The following is a 23,767-nucleotide window of genomic DNA, read 5'->3' as shown; positions in this document are numbered from 1 at the left end:
CTGCTGTGGGCGTAGCTATCTTGTGTTATGGAAACTCCACCTCTACTGTGGGGCACTGCCAGCTTTTGTGATGGTGTGACAGTCAATTTGCATATTCCCTCTTTATTAGATAAGACATATATACTAGAGTCCCAGTGCATGAAATCCATGCAATGCGGGAGGATGGGGGAGGGTCCCTCAACCCGGCCTGAACCCTCTCGTAGTCCAGGAGCATTCAAGGGATATCCAGGACCCCTCGCTCCTTACCACTTAGCTGGCTGCTTCTTAGTGCTGCTGTGGAGGCAGGAGAGGCTCCTGCCTCTACCACTGTGCTAGCCAGCTGTGAGCCCTGTTTCTCCCCCTGTGGGAGCTCCCGCATTGAGCCTCTTCCCCCTGGTGGTCATTGCACATCATAGTGACCAGTCATTCAGTCGTTATGCCATAATAGTCACTAAGGCTTTTAATACACACACACACACACACACACACACACACACACACACACCGTGCCCCAGTGCATGGATTTATGCATATTGAAAGGAAATTAATTAGAAAGTGGCCGGCAGGGTGGGACTGGGTGAGATGGGCCGGACACACTCTGGAGCCAACCCCCCGCGGTCCCTCTCCAACCGGCCGCACCTGGGGTGGCCAAGGCTTGAAGGTCGTCTGCAGAATGAGCAAGGTCCCTCCGGCAGGGCAGGTGGGGTCCCTCGGCCTGGTCTGTAGGAAATTGGCCAAAATTGGCTCTCCAACATCCCCCAAAAGGTCCCCGATTGCAAGAGAGTGGTTCTCGGGTGACCCACCCCAGAATCGTGCTCCCTCCTCTCTGGTTCCAGGTGCATCATTACCCAAGAGTTGCTGCTGCCAAATCACCATAACCTGGCAGCTCCTGTATTAAGCAGCTGCCCCCTGGTGGTCAGTGAGCGACATAGCTACTGGTTGGAGCATCTGCCCCTGGTGATCATTGTACATAATACAGTCTGGTGATCATTGTACATAATACCGTGTTTCCCCGAAAATAAGACATCCTCCGAAAATAAGACCTACTTACAGGTTTCCTTCTGAGTGAAATATAAGGCATCCCCCGAAAATAAGGCCCCCCTAGGCTAAACATGAGAAATTTGGTCCACTGATTCTGAAAGAAATGGAGTCACAAGAAATTCACCAGGAGATTCAGGAATTGGATTGTTATGATGATGTTCCAGAAGATGATGACATGATTGTCATTGAATAAATGAGTAAATTCTTGATACTGTAGGATTCAGTTTGTCTGGTTTGTGTTAACAACTACCGTACTACCGTACCGTATACAGGTAATAAATTTCCTTTATTTTCATTTAACAATAAATGTGTTCTTGTTCATGAAACCGTATTCTTCTTCATGAAAAAATAAGACATCTCCTGAAAATAAGACCTAGCGCATCTTTGGGAGCAAAAATTAATATAAGACATTGTCTTATTTTCAGGGAAACAGGGTAGCTACCAGTCAGACGGTCGCTTAACCTTTTAGATAGATGATAGATAGATAGATAGATAGATAGATAGATAGATAGATAGATAGAACATGTATATATGAAATCTCACACAAATCAAAATGTTGTCATCCTACCAGTAGGAAACAACTGGGGTAGACTGTTAATGTAGACAAAAAAAAAAAAACACATACTAAGCCTAACAAGCTCAGGAGACACCTGTATGGTGGACCTTATAAATTCAGAGATTGAATGTAACCACATAGGATGATCTGAACATAAAAATGCCAAACTAAAAGTGGGTCATGACTCTAGACATGTCCTAGGCCTGTAGCTTCCTTGTCAAAAATCTATCTGTACCTTTCAGTGAGCCTGTGTATTGTCTTAAACCTCTTCTGTCTCCCCCTTTGATTCTAAGGCATACAATAAGCTACAAAATTGCCATTCTCTGGAGCATTTTCTCAACTCATTGTCAGCAAGTGCAGAAACTGCCCTTTGAGAGAGTTTAAACCTCTGGCTTCCCAGAAATTGTCATCATTTTGGCTCAAATAAACTCATAAAAATTATCTACAGGTTTGGACAAGTTTTTACATCGACATTACAAAGAATGTCTCTGGAGGACTTACAGCCTTCTGGTTAAAAATGTAGATGTCCCCCAAAACCAGAGACCTTCCTTTCATGCCAGCTGGTATTCTTCAGAAGCGGAAGAGTGAAAAGAACCCCCGTACTTCCCGGCCTTCTCTGGCAGCAGCACTGCTTGTGTGTGAATCCCTGAGTCAGTGTGTTGGCCAAGGACTGGAAAGAGCAGGGCTGTGCTCCTTCACCCAGAATAGCTGTCTGCCCTTTTTTAGAATCTGTGGAAATATAAATGTGCATAAGGAGATCTACCCAGGAGGCCCTTGACATCAACAAGGAATTTTTCCAAAGACCCTTCGGGTGTCCTCATTCACTAAATCTCATAGAGTGCCTCCCAAAATCACGTTGTAAGTTATAGCCAGAAAGTTTTAAGTGATTCCATTTCAGACCTAATTGATTCCATAAATGCAAAAGAAACGTTTACCGTATTTATAAAGTTCATTGTGTGAGGAGTATTAACCATGTCCAATGCTTTGCACCCGATGTCCCAAAGAAGAAAATAAAAAAGGCGCCAAAACCAGTTTGGCTCAGTGGATAGAGCGTCGGCCTTAGGACTGAAAGGTCCTGGGTTCGATTCTGGTCAAGGGCATGTAACTGGGTTGCGGGCACATCCCCAGTGGGGGGTGTGCAGGAGGCAACTGATCGATGTTTCTCTCTCATTGATGTTCCTAACTCTCTATCCCTCTCCCTTCCTCTCTGAAAAAATCAATAAAATATATTTTAAAATAAAAATAAAATAAAAAAGGAAACTTGGTTAGCTAATGGTACATCTTTTCATTTTTCACAAGGTTTAATCTCAAAGGGCAGTTTCTGCACTGCCTGACAAACTCACTGAAGCCACTGGCCAGTGCATTTTTCCTTGCATCTATGTGACACACCTGATAGATCTCAGATTATCAGAGATCCTTCACACCACTGAACCTGACATTCCTTGCCAGTTTATCCAGAACTTCTCTTTGTGGCAAAAATAAATAAACAAATAAATAAATAAATAAATAAATAAATAAATAAATAAGTCATTCTCAGGCTTCTTCACTTGTTTTCATGCATATCATTGGCACCATTAACTGATTTATTTTCCTGAGTCTTTTCTACTCCTGCAACAAGAAGCAAAGATTTTAGTCACCCCATGCAGGTTACATGAAGGCTATCACTAGTAGAGAATAGTGAAGCCACATCACATGAGACATCAAGGTGGAACAGGAGGCCTAGTTCACTAACTAGTAATTGACTGGCACAGGTATAACCAGTCTTGCAATCCACACTCACTCACAATGGCGAGTAGCTAATGAACTACAAAAACTGCGATGCATCTGCAAATGTGGAGGACTTGCAGTGCACTCCTTTAGTAACACTTGTGTAGTGATCATTTGTTACTTTTCTTAGAGAATTCCTCATCTCCTAAATCTTGGTGGTCAGCAGGGACCGCTTCCCATTACAGAAGCGCAAGTTAAAAATACTCCCTTTTCCAGGTCCCTAAGCAGCTAAGACGAAGGTACGTGACCCATCAGCTGCTTTTGCTTAGGATTTTTTAGGCCAGAGCTGGGAATGGGGGAAATTCTTCACAGCGGTGGACTGTCCAGGGTGGCGGCAGTATTCGCTGTCCAGCCTTGCTAATGGGGTCAACGTGGCCGCCAGCATCCAACCCACAGGCTGCAGCAGAGAGCACACAGCAGCAACACCGAGGCTGCCTTCACCTCCTTGGCTCTGTGATGGGATCTTTGTAGAGTTCTAGGTGCCTGATCTCCCTTCGTTTCTGCTTATTTCCCAAACCTTGTGTCTGCAGCCTTCTTGTGATTTCTGTAATTTTCCTGTAAAATTATGGTATACTAAGAAATGTATATAGTTGGCCTTCATCTCCGTCCTTGGAATTTTCAAAGTGTTAGACGTGAGAGGAACATTTTTGTAATTTATTATAAGCCCCTTTCAACCTTACCTGAGTTTACACTAATACAGTGACTCTTGGAGGATTGGGGGCTGATTGCCAGGGGAAACAATTATATGATTAGAAAGTTGGGACTTTGCCCAAACCGGTTTGGCTCAGTGGATAGTCAGCCTGCGGACTGAAAGGTCGCAGGTTCGATTCCGGTCAAGGGCATGTACCTTGGTTGCAGGCACATCCCCTAGGGTGTGCAAGAGGCAGCTGATCAATGATTCTCATCGATGTTTCTAACTCTCTGTCCCTCTCTGTAAAAAATCAATAAAATATATTTTTTTGAAGAAAAGAAAATTGTGACTTTCAACCCCAACCTCTGGGGAAGGGAAACAGGCTAATGATTGAGTTTAATCACCAATGGTCAAAATTTAATCAACCATGCCTATGTAATGGAACCTCCATAAAAACCCTCAACAAGCCGAAACCGGTTTGGCTCAGTGGATAGAGCGTCGGTCTGCGGACTCAAGGGTCCCGGGTTCAATTCCAGTCAAGGGCATGTACCTGGGTTGCGGGCACATCTCCAGGAGGTGGTGTGCAGGAGGCAGCTGGTTGATGTTACTCTCTCATCGATGTTTCTAACATTCTATCCCTCTCTCTTCCTCTCTGTGAAAAATCAATAATATATATGTATATGTGTGTATACACACACACATACATATATATGCATATATATGTGTGTATATATATATATATATATATATACACACATATATATATATAATTTTTAAAAAAAACAAACCCTCAACAAAGGGGTTCAGAGAGCTTCCATGTTGGCGAACACATCAAGGTGCCGGGAGGGTGGTGCATCCAGAGAGAGGGTGAGAGCCTCATGTCCCTTCTCATACACCTTACCCTGTGCATCTTTCCCATGAAGCTGCTCCTGAGTTGTATCCTTTACAATAAACTGGTAAGAGAAAGCAAAGCCCTCACCTTAAGTTCTATGAGCTGTTCTATGAGCAAATTAGTGAACCTGGAGAGGCGTCAGAGAAACCCCAATTTACAGTCAGTTGGTCAGAAGTACTTGGGGCCCAGACTTGCAATCGGCATCTGAAGTGGGGAGAATCTTAGGGTTCTGAGCTCTTAACCTCGCTATGGGGTAGTTAGTGTCAGATAACTTGGTGTGGAAAACTCACATGTTTGGTGTCAGAAGTGTGAGTAAGAATAGAGAAATATTTTTTTTCTTTTACTATCCAATGCGTTTTCAATAAAATTCACTTACTGGTGCAATCAGACAAGAATCGGTTTCTTTCCCTTACAACCAAGAACCTAATTAATACATCTGAATGGCCGAGAAACTCTCCTAAACCATCTGGAGCAAGTTAAATTCATTTCTTATTCTGTATTGAGGAGACATAGTGTAAGGAAAGCTCAGAACCGGGTGACCTGTTTTCTGGTCTAGCCACTGCCACTTCCCAGCGGTGTAGCCTGGAGCAAGTCCCTTCTCAGCTCTAAGCAACAGTTCTCTCATGTGCACAGTGAGCAGTCCGCCCTAGACCGGTAGTTCCCCACACTGGCTGTTCTAGAATCCCCTCAGACATTCATTGGTCAGACAGATTCCTGGGCCCCGCCCTGAAGAAACTAATTTAACAGATGGAGTACGAGTAGATCCCTGACAAGTATACCAGCGAGGTGGAGACAGCAGCACCTCTGAAAACCATAAACTAAGGCTCGCTATGGCCCACTCCATGGCACATACCCTGGAAGAGATGGTTTTATTGCTGTATTCCTCCTGCCCAAAAAGTTTCTGGTGGACAGGAAGTGTTCAGAAAATACCTGTATCTGAGTAAAGGGAAAACAGAAACTCTCTGAAACCTTTCTGTAAATCTAAGATTATTCCAAAATAAATACAACGTTTATTGAAAAGAATACTAGAGAGAAGGGAGAAAGAAGGAAAGGAGAAAGGCAGGGAAGGAAGGAAGGGTGGAGGAGGGAAGAGGGGAAGAGGAATTTTTCCCACACCACATTAACTAAGAATCTTATATCACTGTGTGTTGAGAAGCATCTCTCATGCCCTTCTCCTCTGCACAAACACTCTGCACCCCCACCACATTATCCTTCTGCCGTCACTGGGCTGTCAGAGGAGACCTGCGGAGCCACCATGCTGGAATGGCTACAAAGGGTTTGTGTCCTGTCTCTGAGGAGCACTGTTCCTTGTACCTGGCACTGTAAAGACCTGAGTTCGTCCTAACCGGTTTGGCTCAGTGGATAGATCGTCCGCTTGCGGACTGAAAAGTCCCAGGTACCTTGGTTGCAGGCACATCCCCAATAGGAGGTGTGCAGGAGGCAGCTGATAGATGTTTTTAACTCTATATCCCTCTCCCTTTTTCTCTGTAAAAAAAAAAAGCCATAAAATATATTCCAAAAAAAAATAACTGAGTTCTACTCCCAGCATCCACACTCCATTTCCCTGGCCTCAGTTTCCTCAGCTGTAACACAGAGCTCCTCTCTCCCCTCGAGATCTCACAGGATTGTCTTCAGAATCAAATGAGAGTACAGTTGTCACATTCGTGAGCACTAACCATGTGCTGGGTTCCACACTCCACGCTTCCTGAGCGTTCCCTTCATTCATTTCCCCAACACCTGTACAGCAGGATAGTAACATCTCCGTTTTATGGATAACAAAACGCAGGCTTCCAGAAAGCTTGAACAAGGTCATAGACCCCGTGAGGGGAGGGCTGGGAGAGGAGCCCAGGGCGTATGACTCCAAAGACCCCGGGTGTTCCTCTACTGTGTGATCTCTATACACCTAGTGTGAAAGAGGTGCACATCTTTATTTTATTTCCATCCCAACCTTCCCTCTACCCTCTCTCTTCTTCCTCCAGCTTCTCAAACTGAACCAGACTAGACCCTGGGAGTTCCCAAACAGGAGCCACAGAACTGGCCGGTCACCAGCCCTGAGGACGGGGCTGGGAATCCCCGCCACTCCCATTGCTGCCACAGGGAGTCAACACGGAGACAGGCGTCCAGGAGAGGAAAAGATTGGTCTCTCTGGAACCCAAAGGACTGAGTCAGGCTCACCTTCCCGTCTTCACCTCGCCCAGAAGGGCACTGGCAAGGCCACCACATTAGACAACTCCTCTGCGGCCGAAGAGAGTTTTGATCGTGAGCTTGTGCTGCTTTCCTCGCTGCACACAAGTCGGTTCTAAATATCTGAATTGTGTTTTTATACAGCTGGCCCCACCCATTCTTTGGTACCAGGCAGGCCCCTGGCAAGGATGAGTGCTGCCTTCATGTGGCCGGGGAGCCCAGGAGGCTGGGCAACAGGCTGGGCTGGGTATACCCAACTGCTGCCCCAGCTGGGCCTGGTGTGGAGACTTTTGGTGGTGTTGCTAGGCAACGTAAGTAATTGGAGAGGCCACGTATTGAGCTTCTGGACCACAAAGGTTAACAGCCTTCTTCATCACACTGCAAACCACTCTTATGCCAGTTCCAGAAGCCTGCAGCAATCTCTGTGGTTATAGCCTGAAGGAGTGCTTTTTTTAGCTACAGAAAGTAAGAACCAGCTTTTCAGTATTATGGGTTTGTGGCTGTGGTTGTTTCTTTTTGCTACATCTCTGAGGGTACACTTGGAATAAATAGGCAAAAGGTTTAAAAACAAAAAATACCCTCTTTTCCAAAAGTTTTCCTTCTTCCTGAAGCAAAGCACCCTTGGCTCGATTGTGAGGTCAGCTCAGGTAAGGACCCTCTGCTTCCTAAGGTCTCTGCATGCCCGCTGCATGGCACAGCTTCTGCCTTGGACTCCCTCCGCTGGGGCTGGGGCTCAGGGTGGGGGGGCCAGGGCCTTGGTCACATGCAAGGCCTGACAGTGCTTTTGTGTTTCCCTCCCATTCTAAGAAAATCACAATACCTTCTCTTCCCAGTCTACAGAACCACTTTCATTTCTACTATTTTCTTTTTATTTGTTGATTTTAAAGTGAGAGAAACCAAAGGAGAGAGAGAGAGGGAGTGAAAGAGAGAGGGAGGGAAAGGGAAACATCGATTTGTTGTTCCACTTATTTATGCCTTCATTGGTTGTTTCTTGTATGTGCCCCAACCAGGGATTGAACCCACAATCCTGGCGTATCAGGATGACATTCTAACCAACTGAGCTACCCAGCCATGTATACTATTTAATGGATGCTCCCAGTGGCCCTATGAAAAAGACATCATTATTATTCCCATTTTACAGATGAACAAATACAGCAAAAAGAGGCATCCATACTTACATACCAAGTCACAGCAAAGCTGTGGCACTAGCCCATTTTTCTGAGGCCAAATCCTAGGCTCTCCGCTACATCCCAATGCCTTCCCACAGAGCTATTTAAGATATTACATATGCTTTTGTACCCTATTATACTATGGAAAATAGTAATAAAAGTACACACTGGTGTAGAAACACAGAACTTCATCTTATCTATATATATAAAACCCTAATATGCAAATAGATTGAAGGCGGGACAACCAAATAACCGGTCGCTATGACATGCACTGACCACTGGGGGGGGGGGGGGGAGCCACATGTGTAGAGCATGGTGGGCATTGGCAGCAAGTGCAGAGTGCAGAACATGGCAGGTGTCAGCTGTGGAGGGATGGTAGAGCAGGTGAGCCAGGGTGCCAGACTAAGGCAGGGCACCAGACGCTATCATTGGGCGAGCCTCTGGTGGTTACTGAAAATTCTTTGCTCCTGTGCACCACAGTCCCACCTGGTGCTTGCACCTGTTGCTGGCGCCAGACCCACTTGCACCTGCAGTGGGTACCGGCCCTTCTTGCACCTGCAGCCAGCACCAGAGCCTCTGCTCACACCTGCTGCTGGTGCCCAGCACCAGTCCCTATCACTCTGCGCCATCAGTGGATGCAAGCAGCGGCTGCCAGCCCTAATCACTCCTTAGGGCTTCTTCGTCTCCCCCTGTTCTGAGGCCATTGGGGCCAGCAGACAGGGCCTGAGGGGTGCAGTGGGAGGGGCCAGGTGAGGGCAGGAAGGATGGGTAGAGACCTGCCCCTGTGCTCACCACAGCCTCATGGCCCACAGTTCAAGGTGCACGAATTTGTGCACTGGGCCCCTCGTATGTTATAATATCCTGAACACATGATCCTTGTTGATGGTGGTCAGGTTCTCAAAGCTGCCTCATGGACACTGGAAGAATTTTCAAAGATGGACACACTATTTAACGAGTTTAACAGACTTAGCACACCAGAGCACAGGGCTGAAGGAAAACCCTGACCCTTCACCATCTCCTCCTTAACTCAAGGAGCTGACTATTTTATAGCATTATGACACTATATCAGTCTCTAAAGTAAGAAGGAAGAATCATAGCTTCCATTGGATAATTGTAGGTGTTTTTCAAAAAGGCTTTCACTGCCTCATCTACAATGCTTCTTTTTTTATTTTTTTATGTGTAATAGATTTTATTGATTTTTTACAGAGAGGGAGAGGGATAGAGAGTTAGAAACATTGATGAGAGAGAAACATTGATCAACTGCCTCCTGCACACCTCCTACAAAGGATGTGCCTGCAATCCAGGTACATGCCCTTGACCCGAATGTAACCTGGGACCTTTCAGTCCACAGTCTGACTCCCTAGCCACTGAGCCAAACCGGTTAGGGCTACATGTTTCTTAAACAGTGTCCCGTCGATAGTGATCAACTATGCTGGTATGCATGGGACGATGGATTTCCTGGAATGTGGGGCTTGAGCAAATTGAGGACAGTTGGTCACCCTATCGTTGGCCATCTGCATCAGAATCATCTGAAGATGTCACGTGAAGCTGGCTGGTTCCATTCCTAGGGCAGTGGCTCTTAACCCTGGCTACACGTCAGAATTGTCTGAGGAAACTACAAAGGATTGATGCCTGAGCTCAGCGCAGATCGATGGAATTAGAGCCTCTGGAGCTAGGACCTGCGGCACTGGTATTTTTTAATGGGCAGCCAAGACAAAAAGTTCCTGCCCCAGAGATTTGGATTCAGAGGGTTTGGGCCCAGGTCTCACTCAGGAATCTACCGTGTTTCCCCGAAAATAATACATCCTCCGAAAATAAGACCTACTTACAGGTTTCCTTCTGAGTGAAATATAAGGCATCCCCCCGAAAATAAAGCCCCCCTAGGCTAAACATGAGAAATTTGGTCCACTGATTCTGAAAGAAATGGAGTCACAAGAAATTCACCAAGAATTGGATTGTTATGATGATGTTCCAGAAGATGATGACATGATTGTCATTGAATAAATGAGTAAATTCTTGATACTGTAGGATTCACAGTTTGTCTGGTTTGTATTGACAACTACCATACTACCGTACCGTATACAGGTAATAAATTTCCTTTATTTTCATTTAACAATAAATGTGTACCGTATTCTTCTTCATGAAAAAATAAGACATCCCCTGAAAATAAGACCTAGCGCATCTTTGGGAGCAAAAATTAATATAAGACACTGTCTTATTTTCGGGGAAACAGGGTACATACTTTTCCAACAACCCTCCAGAGAGTCTTAGGTGTAGCACAGTTAGATAACTAGTGATGCATGCATTCACTAGTGGGTCAGCATGATCAGGATGGTTATGGTTATTCATTCCCAGAAAACCTGTGTGGTAAAGACGGAGCCTGTTATTTGTCATTCCTCCCACTAAGAGGCGGTGTGTGCTCTGTGACTGGTTTTGACCAGTAATGTGTGGTGGAAGCAGTGTTGGTACCTCAAGGTCAGGCCTTTAGAGATCTGCAGTCCCCACTTGTGTTCCTCTTGGAATGCTCCCTCTGTGAAGCCTGATACCATGTAAGAAAGACTGACTACCCTGAGGCCACCGCGCTGTGAGGAAGCCTCCTACATGGAAAGATGCCATGTAGAAGAGCACCATTGTGTCAGATCTCCTAGCTAAGCCATCATAGGCCTTCCAGCCAGTTCATCCACCAACGGAATACACATACTCTTTGACTTATGAAAAATCCATCATAAGTTGAAAATATCACAAGTTGAAAATGCATTTAACACACCTAATCTACCAAACATCATAGCTTAGCCTAGCCTACCTTAAATGTGCTCAAACACTTACATTAGCCTACAATTGGGCAATCTCATCTCACTGCCACTGCCCAGTATCACAAGAGAGAATCTTCCTGCATATTAATATTCTAGCCTAGGGGGGGAGAGAATAAAAATTCTAAGTACAGTTCCTACTGAATGCACATCACTTTCTCACCATTATAAAGTCAAAAAATCATGAGTCAAACCATCATAATTTGGGGACCATCTGTCCAACCAAGTTATTGACCCCAGCTGACACCACATGGAGAAGGACTACTCAACTGAGCTCTGCTCAAATTCTAGACCCACAGAATCATCTATATATATTAAAAGCCAGCAATCGGAACACCCTAATGACCAGAGCAAACAATCGCTATGACACCCACTGTGGGCAGCAAACCAACTGATTGAGGAGTGGGGCCGTTGGGCAATCTCCCGCAGCCCCTCCCCCTGGCTGGACCCACCCCCGATTGTCCCCCACCACCCCAATCAGCTGGAGCCCCTTCCCCCGCCAGCCCCATTGGGGTAGGACTGGCTGGCCAACCAACCTCCCACAGTCCCTCCCCCAGCCACTGACCCCCAATCAGCCCTCCCACCCCATTTGGGGACAGGGCTAGCTAGCCCACCACCCCCCTTCTCTCCCCCAAGCCAGCGCAGCCCTGATCGGGCCCCAATCAGGGTGGGCTGGCCGGCCAACCTCCCACCATCTCCTCCTCCTGACAGCCCCAGCCCAGATCTGCCCCTAGTGGGGCCCGGCCAAACCCTACCTGTGCACAAATTCGTGTACTAGGCCTCTAGTGACAAAATAAAATGTTTGTTGTTTTAAGCTACTAAATGTTGGCATGATTTGTCATACAATAGCTACCAACACATCTCATCAGAACTAGAAGACAGAATGGCATCCCATACCATTCTGCCTTCCCATTAACATCCTTCATCTTTGTAACCCTCCATAAAATAGATTGTAGTTAGTCTTCATCTGGGTTCCCACTCCTGCCCCCCTTCAAAACAAAACATAACAAAATAAAAGCACGCCTGGCTGGCATGGCTCAGTGGTTGAACGTCAACCTATGAAACAGGAGGTCCTGGTTCGATTCCCAGCCAGGACACATGCCCAGGTTTCAGGCTCCATCCCCAGTGCAGAAGGTGCAGGAGGCAGCCAGCCAACCAATGATAGCCTTTCATCATTGATGTTTCTCTCTCTCTTCCTTCATTTCTGGAATCCATGAAAACATATTTTTAAAAAAAACAACAACCTCAAATCAAAATATAGCAACTCTCTGCTTAAAATCCTTCAATAGTTTCCCATTGTCTTCAAGATAAAAACAATATCTTTTCTATGGCTGATAAGGTCCTGCATGACCCAGCTCCTGCCTTCCTTGTGGAATTCTATCACTCTCCCCCAACATCTCTGTGCCTTTCCATCCCAGGAACACACCACGCTCTCTGCTGCCTGAGGGTCTTTGCACTCGCTGTTTCCTCTACCTAACTCTTTCTCTACGCCTCCCACCCACCCCAACACATTCACACAAGGCTAGCTCTTTCATAACCAATAGCACCTCCCTAAGAAGTCTTCCCTAATAAACCAGCAAGTAAATGAAGAGTGAAGGAAATACAGAATAATAATAGAAAGAGCACTGGAACTACAGCACTCAGAAAACCCTGGTTCTTGCTCTAATTCCGCCCCTGTGTATCTATGGATAAGACACGTCACCTCACCTCAGCAGAATCCTCGTGCACACCACGACGCACGTGGCTAGTGATGTTCATAATGTGCCTTACTCCAGAAGTCCTCCCGATTTTTGCTCATGAGTCCCCATAACAATGTTGAAAAAGCTATGACCCTCTCATTTTTAAGTTAATAACCAACATTACTTTTCACAAGTAAAAATATGCCAAAACCGGTTTGGCTCAGTGGATAGAGCGTCGGCTTGGGGACTGAAGGGTCCTGGGTTCGATTCCGGTCAAGGGCATGTACCTTGGTTGCGGGCACATTCCCAGTGGGGGCTGTGCAAGAGGCAGCTGATCGATGACTCTCTCTCATCGATGTTTCTAACTTGCTATCTCTCTCCCTTCCTCTCTGTACAAAATGAAAATATATTTTTTAAAAAATAAAAAAAATATTTAAAAAATAAAAAATAAAAAAAATAGGTCCCCAGATGGAATCTTCGGGCACAGTCTTTATTAGAGGCATGCTTTAGGTATATTCTCATCCATATCTTGGAGCTACAGATTTAGCACGTTCAATTTATGGAACTTGTCTACCATGTAATCCAACTGTCAAAGCCAGTCCTCACTGTCAAACCAATCAGCCAAACGAGCATAATTTTCTGCTTGTAAGACAATCCACCTTCATTTTTTTTAAATTTCTATAAATGAGTTCATTTGCATCCCCATGACAACAGGCTCAGGTCCCAATTCTAATTTTACAATACACAGATAAAGAGCTAAAGCGCTTACGTTTAGAGCAGCATAACCGTGCAGCGCACACACGCTAAAGGAAAGGTATAAAAAACCAAGCGCTGATCTTGCCAATAAAGAGCTCTATGACCTTGGGCAACTTTTTAAACCTCTGGGTGCCTTGGGAACCTCATCTGTAAAAGAAAGAAATACAGCCATAACCGGTTTGGCTCAGTGGATAGAGCGTCAGCCTGCGGACTGAAGGGTCCCAGGTTCGATTCCGGTCAAGGGCATGTGTCTTGGTTGCGGGCACATTCCCAGTAGGGGGCGTGCAGGAGGCAGCTGATCAATGATTCTCTTTCATCGATGTTTCTAGCTCTCTATCCCTCTCTCATCCTCTCTGTAAAAAATCAACAAAATATATTTTTTTAAAAAAAGAAAGATAATACATGTCTACTGTATAGAGCTGGTATGAGAATTAAATGGTTTTTATTAATTTGTAAAGCCTTTCGAACAATGTCTGGCACATAATTAGCATTAAAAAAAAAGTATTTTTTTAAATAACCACTAAGAGTCTGTAGTAAGACATCATCCCTTCTGTTTATTTTACCTGATATCTCTCTCTCTCTCTCTCTCTCTCTTTCTCTCTCTCTCTCTCTCTCTCTCTGCTTGCTCTCCCTGGAACTGAGCATTCCCCAGTTATCCTTTTGGTTTTTTTTTTTTTTTTTTTTAAATATATTTTATTGATTTTACACAGAGAGGAATTGAGAGGGACAGAGAGTTAGAAACGTCGATGAGAGAGAAACATCGACCAGCTGCCTCTTGCACACCCCCTACTGGGGATGTGCCCGCAACCAAGGTACATGCCCTGGATTGGAATCGAACCAGGGACCTTTCAGTCCGCAGGCCGACGCTCTATCCACTGAGCCAAACCGGTCCCGGCTCCTTTTGGTTTTTATATCCCCAAGCAACTCACCATAAAGAGATCTAGGAAGGACCTAGTAAAGCCAGAGAAGGGAAACAATGGCATGATTGTAGGCCGTTGGGCAGACGGGAGCAGAGCACCCGATGATGGGCCGGTACAGCAGGTCACCAGCTGGAAAGCCCCAGGAACCTAGCAACAGGCAACCAATTGCAGGTGAGGACCTCACCCCAGGGTGACTTTTCCTCCACTAGCAGATTGCTGGTCATGTGGTTTGGACACCCTGACCTTTCCTCCCTACAGATAGCATCTACACCTCACGTTGTAGTTCAGCTCCAGGCCCAGATAAGCAACAAAACCAGCTACAGCTGACAGGACCAGCTGCAGTAAAGACCCCCTGCCCTGGTGCGGGCCAATCAATCCGTGGAGACTACAACCCTGAATGGACACACCTGGAAAGCTACTGAATATTCTCCTGAGATCTTTCCTGGGACCTCCCCTAAAATCCCCGCCCTTCAAACCTGGGACGGAGGAACCAGTGCCTTTCCCTTTCCTTCCCCTCTCCCTCCAGGCACATTACCATTAGCTTCCACTCCCCAGCTCCCAGGCCTCTTCTTTTGCCTCCATAACTTGTCTTCTGCACTCATTTCCTCTAGGAATTACTTCTACCTCTGAGATTTACCCAATAAATGTTCTCTTACAGTTTGGGTCTTGCTCTGAATTCTTTCCTAGCCAGAACCCAAGTACCGAGGTTACTGAACACAGGTTTGGTCTGACCCTACTGGTCAGACACCTGGTGCCATTCCCACCACCTTCAACGGAAGCAGAACTGAAAAGGAGAATTTAAAAGAATCCAAACAAGCTGACTGTTTTCAGGAAGGAGTACCTCTGGGATTTGAGGATCTGGAAGCTGAGTCCCTTAAAGTATCCATGTCCACATCCCCCCAGTTCCAGAGCACAAACTCCCAAGGCACATCCAGAACTCCGTAGAATTCCTGGTGTCACATCTACAACGCCATCACTTTCTCTCTTACATAAGAAAGCACAGCTTTTGACTTTTGGGCTTCTGACTTGGTGGAGGCTTAGGGGAAACTTTCTTTGATCCTCCTGAATCTGGGTTCATCTGACCAGTCGCGCCCTCCCACACCATGCCACCCAAGGAGATCAAAGTCATATACCTGAGGTGGACCAGGGGGGAAGTTGTGGCCCCCAAGACTGGTCCCCTAGGCCTGTCTCCAAAAAAAAGTTTGGTAATGACATCACCAAAGCAACCAGTGATTGGAAGGGTCTAAAGATTACAGTGAAACTAACCACACAGTGCAGACAGGCCCAGATTGGGATAGTGCCTTCTGCCTCTGCCCCAATCATCAAAGCCCTCAAGGAACTGCCAAGAGACAGAAAGAAGAAAAACAAACAAATATTTAGCACAGTGGAAACATCACTTTTGGTGAGATAGTCAACATTGCAGCACCAATCTTTAGCTAGAGAACTTTCTGGAACCATTGAGATTCTGGGGCTAACCAGTCTATGGGCTGCCACCATCATGATATCACAGATAAATTAACAGTGGTGCAGTGGAATGTCCAGTTAGTTAAGACCCACAAAGGAATATATTTAAATTAAACACCATTGACAACCAAAAACAAACAAACAAACAAACAAAAAAGCATAAAAAGATTGCAAGTTAGCAAGCCGTCTATCCCTGAATTCGTTCCAGATTATACAAATGTAAATCATGTATAAATTTCAGTACCTTCAGTAGGAAGAACAGATTAGCTGTGACCCAGTGTACAGCTGAGGGCAAAGCACCCATAAATCAGGACACAGGACAAGTCAGGAGTCCCTTCCTGAACCACCACGAAGTCCTAAAAATGAAGACTTGTTTCCTCAGGGAGGAACCCCATCAGGCCCAGAGACCCCTCCCAAACATAAGCCACACTTCTGAAATACAAATCAGATCATGTCCTCTCTCTGCTAATCTCTTCAATCATTACCCAGTGCTCTTGGTATAAATCTGAGGTTCCTTAACAAGACACACAGGGCCTCATGACCTGAGCCCTGCCTATTTATTGACTCATTGCTTGCTATTCCTCCATACACGCCCTCCTTCAGCCATATGGAGCCCCAGCAATTCCAGCTCCCTCCCTCCACTAGGCCTTTTCATGAGCATCTCCCTCTCCTAGAATATGTTCCCTCCCCAATGTGTTTTCCCAGTGAAGTTTTTTTTTTTTTTTAAATATATTTTATTGATTTTTCACAGAGAGGAAGAGAGAGGGATAGAGAGTTAGAAACATCGATGAGAGAGAATCATCGATCAGCTGCCTCTTGCACACCCACCTCTGGGGATGTGCCCGCAACCAAGGTACATGCCCTTGCCCGGAATCGAACTCGGGACCTTTCAGTCCGCAGGCCGACGCTCTATCCACTGAGCCAAAAACTGGTCCCAGCCCCAGTGAAGTTTTAACACCCCCTTCAAGACTGTCCTGAACATCTCCTCTGCCAAACTGTCCTGAGCATCCACTATGTGCCTGACATTATGTGAGGCCCTGGATACAGTGGGAAACAAAGCAGACACAGAATTAAATGTCCCCTCTTAGTTCCTTCAACAGCCTCTATTCTTTTTTTTAAATATATATATATATATTATTGATTTTTTTACAGAGAGGAAGAGAGAAGGATAGAGAGTTAGAAACATTGATGAGAGAGAATCATCGATCAGCTGCCTCCTGCACACCCCTCACTGGGGATGTGGCCGCAACCAAGGTACATGCCCTTGACCGGAATCGAAACTGGGACTTTTCAGTCTGCAGGCTGACGCTCTATCCACTGAGCCAAACTGGTTTCAGCAACAGCCTCTATTCTTGTCTCCTTTATATTACCACCATCTCCTCTGCAAGGCTGTAAGTACCCTGAGGATAGGACTTCTGTTTTATTCATCTTCAAATCCCTATTATGGAGCCCATGGAATGCATCGATTAATGTTTGCTTGAACTCATTCACTCACAAAGGACTCATCAAAATATGTCTGTATCGAAATACAAGTTGCTGGTTATACAACTGTGAACCAACATTGTCCCTGCCTTCTTGGGACCAAGAGTGCACTTGACGGAATGAATGATGTATGAATGAGTGAGCGAAGGAATGAATCAGGAAGGAGTGTGCTCCTCCCCACCTGGATGAACAGTCTGGAGCCGGGGACGGACAGGAAGGGAGAGCTGGTGTCTAGGATGTTGGGGACTGATGATGTCCTTTCGTTCTCTCTGATACGGAGAAACTGGTTAGCCATGTGACCTTAGGCAAATCCTGGAGCCTGTTTGTATTTTCGTTTGAGTAATACCATAGCGCGTCATGATTCGGTGAGATAGGATAGGACATTTGAAAGCGGAGTTGGTTTCGGGAGCTCACGTAGCTCCCATTACTGGCTCGGTGTGAATGCGCAGATTGAGAAACGCAGCCGGAGAGCCTGCTGGGATAACCTCCCCCTCCAGCTCCGGGCTCCATCCCTGGTCCAGCACTCTGACCTCAAACCCGGGGAGGTGGGAGACACCAACCCCCACGCCATCTCCGCCTCCTTCCCTTCCCGGCCAGTTCTGTGTTTACTTTCAAGTGCTTTCAAGGCCAGAAGTTCCTAGGCACCTTTACAAGCCTGGAGCGGGGAGGTGGCGGTTAGGGGAGGTGGCAGGAAAGGGGCCAAGGAAGGACAGGGCACAGATGCCTATTGAGGCTCCCTGTGGGCCTGGCACCAGGGTGGGTGCTGGCCTTGCCCTGTCTCCTGCTGTTTGGGATCTTGCAACTTTCTTTTTAGAGTTGGCCAGGAGTCAGGGGGCTGCTCCTAGGACTTGGGGGACATGATGGGAGGGCCAACCAACAGACCCCCTCCCAGCTGTTCCTCTTCTCCCACCTGGCCCACCGTTCTCTCCTCCTGAATCACACTCTCCCAGGGCCAATACCATCCAGAGCAATACCATCTCACTGCGGAGGAAACCGAGGCTCAGGAAGAGCACGGGGGAGGTGGGACAGGAAACCAAGTTTGTCAGAGATGCCAAAGTAATTCTCCTCTGTGCCACATGGCCCGCCAGCTTATCCATGATCCTTACATGCTGGTGGAATAAATTTCACTTTATATTCCCTGGAAGAGCAGAAACTGTATGTTTCTCTGCCCCCAGAGCAGGGATCTTCAAACTATGGCCCGCGGGCCACATGCAGCCCGCAGAGGAGTCTGATCCGGCCCGCCAGGTTTTTGGGGCAGTGAGCGCAGCCGAGGTGTTACAGTAGGAATTTGTAGTTCATATAGTCCGGCCCTCCAGCTCTCTGAGGGACCGTGATCTGGCCCCCACTTTAAAAAGTTTGAGGACCCCTGCCCCAGAGAATCCAGATACATGTTCAAACAGTGATGAATAAACAAATGAACAACAAACAATGAAAAGAGCCGATACCCCATACCAGGAAGAAGGAAACAAGTAACCCTGAGCAACCTTCAGGAGGAAGCCGGGGCTGTGGTCTCCAGGGCCCAGGGCTGGGGGGAGGGGGGGGGGAGGCACACAGAAGGGTGAGCACTGGCTAGGATGCAGGGAGAATGAAACTAGGAGGCAAGGGGCCGTGGGGGTGTCCCTGGGAGAGTGTGATTCCGGGGGAGAGAACGGTGGGCCAGGTGGGAGCAGGGGAACAGCGTTGCCTGGCCCTCCCATCATGCCCCCCAAGTCCTAGGGGGAAGCCAAGAGGCAGCCCCTGAGTCCTGGCCAACTCTGAAAACAAACTTGCAAGATCCCAACGGCCACTCCTGAAGGCGACTCCGGAAGGGAGGCTGCCAAGGCAACACGGTCCGGACTCCTTCCCGCCACCCCCGCCCCACGCTTCCTGCCTTCACAGCCCCCCCCCCCCACACACACACACACACACACACCCCAGGTCCCCAGGAGGGGCCCCCCCACCGGCCCCAGCTCCCGCCGCTCACCTCCTCCCTCTGGAGCCCGGGCGCCCAGCAGGACGGGTGCAGCTCCTGGGCCAGGGGCTGCTCCGCCGCCCGGATTCTGGCTGATGGGCTCCTCGGCCCCACCCCTCGCCGCCGAGGGCGCCGGGCAGGTTCCCGGAGCCGGCCCTGGGGAGGGAGGGAGCCCGAGGAAGTCCCCTCCCGCCGGAGCCCCGCTCCCGGCTGGCCCGGGATGAATGAGTCCTCCCGCGGCTGCCGGGCCGCGCCAGGCGCCGTGCCAGCCTCTCCGCTCTGCCTCCGAGGCCCTGGCGCTGAGCTCCATTCCTCCACGCCCTGTCCTCCAGCTCCGTCTGGGCCCCTGCCGGCCCTCCTCAGCTCTCCGGGGCGAGACCTCAGCCTGGGGGTCTCTGCTGTGCCCCTGCCCCCGGGGAGGCCGGCCTGGCGCTGCGCCCCTGGGCGGGTGGGTGGCGGGTGACTCTCCGCGGGGGGTTAGTCACCAGCCCCGGGCGCTCCCCGCTAAGCTGGTCTGCCGGTTTCTGATTATTCACCCAATGGGTCCTGAGAACCACTCACCGGGGCTAAGCCCTAAAGATGAAGAAAGAGGTGGAGGAACCTGGGGATCCATACAGTGATGTTCAGCCTTCCTCATCTCATGCATGGCTCACTAATTACTGAAAGTCTGCGGCACACGAAAAAGTATATTTGTGGCCCATCTGGCACAAAAAAAAAAAAAAAATAGATATAATTTTGATCCATTCACTTCGGCTGGCTATTGTTGTGTTGATTTTTTGATTTGACCATCTAAGGAACAAGAGGCCAGTGCCCCTGACTCAATTAGTTAAAAGTGCTACATGTTGTAAAAAGTATTGTGGCTCACGGGTTGAAAATTGCTGCTCTGCTAGGAGGAGAAGAACGAAGTGTTTGTGTAGACGCTGCCCCAAATTCAGGCATCGGGAATCCAGGGGGTCGTCCCCTGTGGGGGGTTCTGGGAAAGATCGTAGAGGAGATGATAAGGTGGGTTTTGAAGGATGAGTAGGAGTTCCCCGTAGCTGTAAAGGGGAAGAGAAGCATGCGCAGACTGAGCAGGCCAGGCACCTGGATACCCTCTGGCAGGAACTATTAGAAGTCAGAGGGAGGGCTTTGTGAGCTTTGCTAAAGGACTTGGGCTTTGTCCCACAGGCACTGGAGAGTTACGGAAAGGGTTTTAACAAGGGACACAGAATTTCAGACAGATCGCTTCGGCCTGGAAGGTAAACAACCAAACCAGAAACCACATTGTTATCCGCTCCCCACCTGGGCCCAGGCTGTCAGAGGTACAACCGGCCATTCCCACCCTCCAACCAACTCCCTGGTTCTTATTTTATCCGCAACAAGATGCTTCCTCCTGTGATTTGACTTCCTAAGCTGTTTTATTTCAGGAAAGGAAGATGTCTGCCCACACCTGGCACACAGACACTAGGGAGCTCTTAGAGAACAAAACCTGTACCTTACTGTCTGTATGTCCCCAGCACCCGCACAGGGGGCAGCCCTGACATGGGGTTCACAAAGGTATTCACAAAACAGATCTGAGGAGGGCTGATGGGAATACTCTGTAAATGAATAAATCCTTAGTTAGGAATTCTACCTCAGTGGCTTGCGAGGCTCATTCATGTGAACCAGTGCCCACAAATCACATTGGTTCTGAGATATCGACAAGCTCATGTTTCTAAGCTTGCAAAATTCAGAGCCTGCCCTGGGACTGCGGGGACTTCCCCAGGGTCAAGCTTCTTTAGGGCCAGCCAGTCAGTCACCTTTGCAATGCTACCCCCACTGAACACCCCCTCCCACCCATCATGAGGCTTCAGGGATCTCTGATTTGGATGTTTCAATTAAAATTTCTACAAATGTTTGTGTAGCTTTCTCCCCTCCACCCCCCCTACCCCCAGCAGCTCTTAGCTGCTCAAAGAGCACTGGTGGGTGGTAGGTTTGATTCAGGTTTGGGTGCTACAGAAAACTAAGGACCAGGTACCCTTTCAGCTCACCACAGCCCGTTTCTCTGAGAACAGCTCCTCCCCCCTCTCCAAACCCCCCACACACATACACCCCTGGGGACTTTGGCTGTCATCCATGTATTCTGTGAGCAGTGTTGGTCACCGTGATTGGACCAGAGAAGGAGGACATTTGACTCAGGGCCAATTCATTTCCCTTCCCTAAAAATGTCCCTGGCAGGTGTGGCTCAGTGGTTGAGTGTCCACACATGAATCAAGAGGTCACTGGTTCAATTCCCAGTCAAGGTACATGCCTAGATTGCAGGCTCGGTACCCACTGGGTGGCCTATAGGAGGCAGCAGGCGTCTAGGGCGAGTCTCTGGAGCTTGTGGCAGCCAAGCTCCTGGTGAGGATCCCCGTCCACAGTGGGTGGAGAAAGTATAGATGAGTCACTGCAGGTGTGCAGAGTGACTGTGGCCAGTGAGTCAGTGCCAAAGCCCCAGTGTCAGGCCAGTCAATAGGCAGCACTATAGTGGAGGCTGCATCAAGTGTTATTCCAGACTTCCTCGAGCGTGTTCCCCAAGTGCTAAGTGCTCTCCAAAATGTGTTAGATGCCCTGAAAATGTATTTCAATAAATTAGCTTTCCCCCTGAGATTTAGCATGATAATTGAAATGTGAATTTTTTAAAAAGATATTCTGTTTATGAAAAAAGACAAGCTAACTATCCACAGAAAAGCTAGTACAGCTGAACTTAAAATAAAATTAAAAAGTGCTGGCTGGGTAGCTCAGTTGGTTAGAACATCGTCCTAATACACCAAGGTTGCATGTTCAATCCCCCGCTCAGGGCACTTACAAGCAACAACCAATGAATGCATAAATAAGTGAAACAACAGATCAATGTTTCTCTCTCTCTCTCTCTCTCTCTCTCTCTCTCTCTCTCTCTCTCATCAATAAATAAAACTTTAAGAAATTAACTAGATAAAACGTGAAGACGTTGTAATGCATGTCTGACCTTGACTGGTATGTAAGGAATCTGTAGGAGAAAACACCAGCAAGCAATGGAGAGAGCCCTACATGTCCTGGGGGCTAGGAGCATACTAGTACGTGGATCCCTAGTGAACTAGTACCGTGTTTTCCTGAGCCAGGGAGGTGAGGGAACCTGCGCCTAAACAGAGCAGATAGCCAAGTCAGACGGGGAGGTTTAGCCTCCCCAAGCCCCAAACCACTAATATACTCAGTGGACAGTAGATAAACTTTTTTTAAAAAAAAAAAAAAGCCAAAAGCCTGCCAAACTAGGGAGATAGTGGATCTGTCTTGTCTTAGCCTTGGGTCAGAGTAAAGTAAAAATAAACAAGCAAAATACTGTCTCTCCTGAGAATTCTCCACCCGACACCTCCACTCCTATGCACTTACCTAGCAACAACCTCACCTGTCCTGTGTAGCGGAGTTCTCCAAATGGAAACTTCAGGTGTTCCTGGATCGTTAGGACCTATAGGCACCTGGAAGAAACAAACCCGAACTCTCTCTTGAAGCGTGCAGTTCAGCCCAGGCCACAGAGATTTCCCACCAAGTTCCAAGGAACATGACTCACAGGGAAAACAAATCCCAACAAGCAGAAGCAGCCAACTGCAGAATATAAAGATTATAGACATTGTTAGCATCCGAGGAAATTATGTTTCACATGGAGATAAACAAAGGAGGGAATTTGAAAGCACACCAAGGATAAGGTTATCAGAGGGAAGGTAGGGGAGGGTGGGGATAAGGAGGAGAGATCAACCAAAGGACTTGTGAGCATGCATATGAGCCTAACCAGTGGTCACAGACATCAGGGGGTGGGGGCATCTGTGGGGAGGGGTTTGGGATGGGAATGGGGGGGAGGGGATGAGGGCAAATATGTGATACCTTAATCAATAAAGAAAATTTTTAAAAAAAGATAAAGTTATCAGTAAAGTAGTTTCCTTCCCCAATGTGAGTGCCCCTCATCAAATCCCTTGAGGACCTGAATAGATTAAAAGGTGGAGGGAGCTGGGATGTCTCGCCTTGTCTTCTCTGGCACTCTGGCTGAGATTTAACCAGCAGCCCTGGTTCTAAGGCCTTTGGACTTGGACTGAATGACACCGCCAGGCTTCCTGAGTCTCCAGGTCATCGACGGCAGATTGAGGGATTGTTCAGCTTGAGCCAAATTGTCATGTTCATGTATACGTACATCCGGAGAACCTGATTAATGCAAGTGGAATGCATGACAGCACCAGTGGATCCAAGCTATCACTTGCTGCCATACATCATTAATGCAAAGTGTGTTCCTTAATCTGAGAATCTTGCTGGCAAAAACCCTTCCCCAGTGGGAGGATTTGCCATATATATATATATATATATATATATATATATATATATCCCAGGATTCTTAACTGCCACAGAAATCAAACCTGGGTGTTTTAAGCAGAAAATAAAATTATTAAAAACATGTTAACTAGCTCATAGAATCAATGGGAGAACTGAAGAAAAGAATCATATTCTGAGCTGCACAGTG

At 47.4% G+C, this 23,767-nt stretch overlaps 1 protein-coding gene and 1 long non-coding RNA gene across 5 annotated transcripts in view; one reads left to right on the top strand and one right to left on the bottom strand.

The window, feature by feature from the left end:
- LOC311617101 overlaps positions 1-10,251 on the top strand; it is a 54,973-nt gene extending 44,722 nt beyond the window's left edge. The window contains exon 3 of the long non-coding RNA XR_014794053.1: positions 6,846-10,251. This is a non-coding gene — a long non-coding RNA (uncharacterized lncRNA). The remainder of the gene's footprint in view (positions 1-6,845) is intronic.
- RHBDL2 (rhomboid like 2) overlaps positions 1-23,767 on the bottom strand; it is a 92,901-nt gene that overhangs the window by 28,357 nt on the left and 40,777 nt on the right. The window contains exon 1 of one of the 4 annotated variants that reach the window (XM_084873284.1): positions 22,667-22,753. The exons of 1 other annotated variant lie outside the window; for it this stretch is intronic. The gene's annotated coding sequence lies outside the window, so the exon portion shown is untranslated. Of the gene's footprint in view, positions 1-618; positions 639-19,293; positions 19,757-22,666; positions 22,754-23,767 lie in introns of those variants that run through there. 2 more of the 4 variants (XM_084873282.1, XM_084873285.1) reach the window with 2 other exon arrangements.

This window comes from Pipistrellus hanaki (assembly GCF_964339955.1).
Source record: "Pipistrellus hanaki genome assembly, chromosome: 2".
Lineage (NCBI taxonomy): Eukaryota > Metazoa > Chordata > Mammalia > Chiroptera > Vespertilionidae > Pipistrellus > Pipistrellus hanaki.
Note: the sequence above shows the minus strand (reverse complement) of the source record. Positions and strands in the feature narration are given on the sequence as shown.